This window comes from Cynocephalus volans, chromosome 10 (genome assembly GCF_027409185.1).
Source record: "Cynocephalus volans isolate mCynVol1 chromosome 10, mCynVol1.pri, whole genome shotgun sequence".
NCBI classification, from domain to species: Eukaryota; Metazoa; Chordata; class Mammalia; order Dermoptera; family Cynocephalidae; genus Cynocephalus; species Cynocephalus volans.
Genome location: NC_084469.1, coordinates 66,544,861 through 66,547,494, shown reverse-complemented (window position 1 = coordinate 66,547,494; position 2,634 = coordinate 66,544,861). Strand labels below are relative to the sequence as shown.

The window sequence follows — 2,634 nt, the reverse complement described above, 5'->3', positions numbered from 1 at the left end:
AAATAAAAGTCATGGAGCAAGAAGGGGCTACAGTCCAGTAAAAGGAAATGGCATGAGCAAATGCTCAGAGGTCAACCATGGCATGATATGAGGGAAGAGCCACAGGTAGTCAGGGCTGGTGGATGAGAGCTTGCATCCAGTCAGATTAAGCTCAAGAGACACTTGCAGTGTAGAAGGAGAAAGTGCATATTTATTCTCTGGCTCCTCTCTGGATCCCTGAAGACGTACCAGAGCATTAAGTCATCATTTTTCACCCATGATGCATTCACCTGTGGTCTTGATGGGTTCTCACATCTTGGAAAACAGACCTGACATGAGCTTTCTCCAAATGCTCCAAACAAGAAATAAATGCCGGTCAAGCCAGGACTGTTCACTGCTTTTACTGGAATAACTTTGAGCTTCCTACTGGGTAAAGACTCCTGGAAAAGCCTTAGGTGAAGGATATTGTTAACAACCAAGCCTCTTCCACTTTTCCTTTCACCTACCATAACCATGTCTAACTGGTCTACCTGCATCCAGTTTGAACCTCTTTGATTTTGCCTTCAAACCAGCTACACTACAAATCATATCACATCAGAATATCATGCTTCAATAGTTCCCCGATGTTGTCATAATAAAGTCTAATTTCTTTATTATGATATCACAGGTTGAGTTCTTCAAGAAGTAGACAATGATCAGCATGCAGGAACATATTAGGAAGCACTAAGAGTCTCGGGGTCTACTTCTGGGCAGGGAAGGGACCAAAAGGAAGCAGGACTGAACAGAAGGAGAAGCTGGGCTGTGATGCAGTCCCAAAAAAGTCTTTGGCCAACTGCAAGGGAAGCTCTGAAGCTGGATGACCTTTCAGAGTTGATCCAAAATGAGCAAAGAGACCAAGCCTTAATACCCACATACCATCAAAACCTTGGATGCTGGCTACCTTGGGAAAGGGGGTATAATCTTGGATAAGGCAACTCTTATTCCGGGGAAAATTCCTGAAGAAAGCTGACAGCTGAGGACTATCTTCTAGCAGCACTGTCAAAATGTCAACCCTGGGGGGAAAGGTTACCTGTCCTGAAAGGAGATCTGAGTGGTGTATCAGAGCATCCGGAACATAGGGCATTTGATAACTTTTATTGTTTTTATGACCTACTGTATTCATTTACTAAGAAGGTACCACAGACTAGGTGGCTTAAGCAATAGAAATTTATTTTCTCACACATCTGAAAAATAAAAGTCTGAGATCAAGGTGTGGACAGGGTTGTTTTCTTCCGATACCTCTCTCTTTGGCTTGTAGATGGCTGTCTTCTCCCTGTGTCATCACATGGTCTTCCCTCTGTGTGTGTGTGTGTGTGTGTGTGTGTGTGTATGTGTGTGTGTGTGTGTGTATGTGTGTGTGTATGTGTGTGTGTGTGTCCTAATCTCCTCTTCCCCATAAGGACACCAGTCACAATGGATTAGGGACCACCCATCTGACCTCATTTAATCTCTTACCTCTTTTAAGGCCCTATCTCCAAATATAGTCATATTCTGAGCTACTGGGAGTTAAGACTTCAACAAATGAAGTTGGAGGGGCACAACTCAGCCTGTAACATACCTACACCCTATAATTTTTCAGTTCTCATCTGCTCCTCAACCATCTTTGGTCAAATCACATCAAACTACTGCTTAATTCTTTTTTCTCCACCCCCCACCCCCCAACCCAGAATTTTGTCTGTCTAGGTTTAAGCCCTTAAAGGGTATAGCATCACATGGATTCTGTGTCTAATGGCCTTATCAGGAAGTTTGCTTCAGTATCTGGCACAAACCATACTACTGTTTCCATGGGTGCAAGTTACCTTTCCCCAGATAACTCTGGCATTGTTTGGGTTGCTGTCAGGAGTCACTATGTTATCACTGCTTTGTACACATAAGTGTATCTCTTTCCTAAATAAAATTTAGATTCATCTCAGGCATAAACACCATCAATTTTAAGAGCTGTGTGTTCCCTCTGGTTTGGAAGACTCTGCCAGCAAAAATGGCCTTGGGCCATAGCCTTCCAGACATATTTGGCATTTTAGAATTCCTGATCCCAGCACACCTCCTCAGGCTCCAAGATGGCAGAAGGATTGCTGCTGGCAGATTCTTGAACATGCTGCACATGTCCACACCTCTGTGATTTTCACATTCTGTGCCCTCTGCCAGAAATGCCCTTGTCTGTCCAATGACACCTTTTATGACCTCTGTTTCCTTCAAGAGAAGGTCCTTTACTCTCATTCCACATGATGAGAGCCAGTAGTCTCAGAATTTCTAGTATGTAGCAGTAATCAGTAAACATGTATTGTTTGGGTGGCTGATTGATTACTGGTGGACTGGCTGATTTACCAAGGGTTCTACATAGCCATGGCCCATATTCTCTCAATAGATCAAGTCTCAGTGAGGATGTCCCTTACATATATGAATGCCTTCACTCTGGGAGAGGAAAAAGTGGATTGGGGGACCATATGTCCTAATCTGTGTTTGTGGTAGGCATAATAATGGCTTTCCCAAAGATATTCATGCCCCAATCCCTGCAATCTATGAATATGCTAGGTTATATAGCAAAGGGAATTAAGGCTGCAGATCAAATTAATATTGCTAATAAACCGACCTTAAAATAGGGATATTATCCCGGAT

At 43.1% G+C, this 2,634-nt stretch overlaps 1 pseudogene; it reads right to left on the bottom strand.

Annotated features, from left to right (window-relative positions):
* Window positions 1-1,703: 1,703 nt before the first annotated feature.
* LOC134387435 (large ribosomal subunit protein eL33-like) lies at window positions 1,704-2,025 on the bottom strand (annotated as a pseudogene).
* Between the last annotated feature and the right edge of the window lie 609 nt (window positions 2,026-2,634).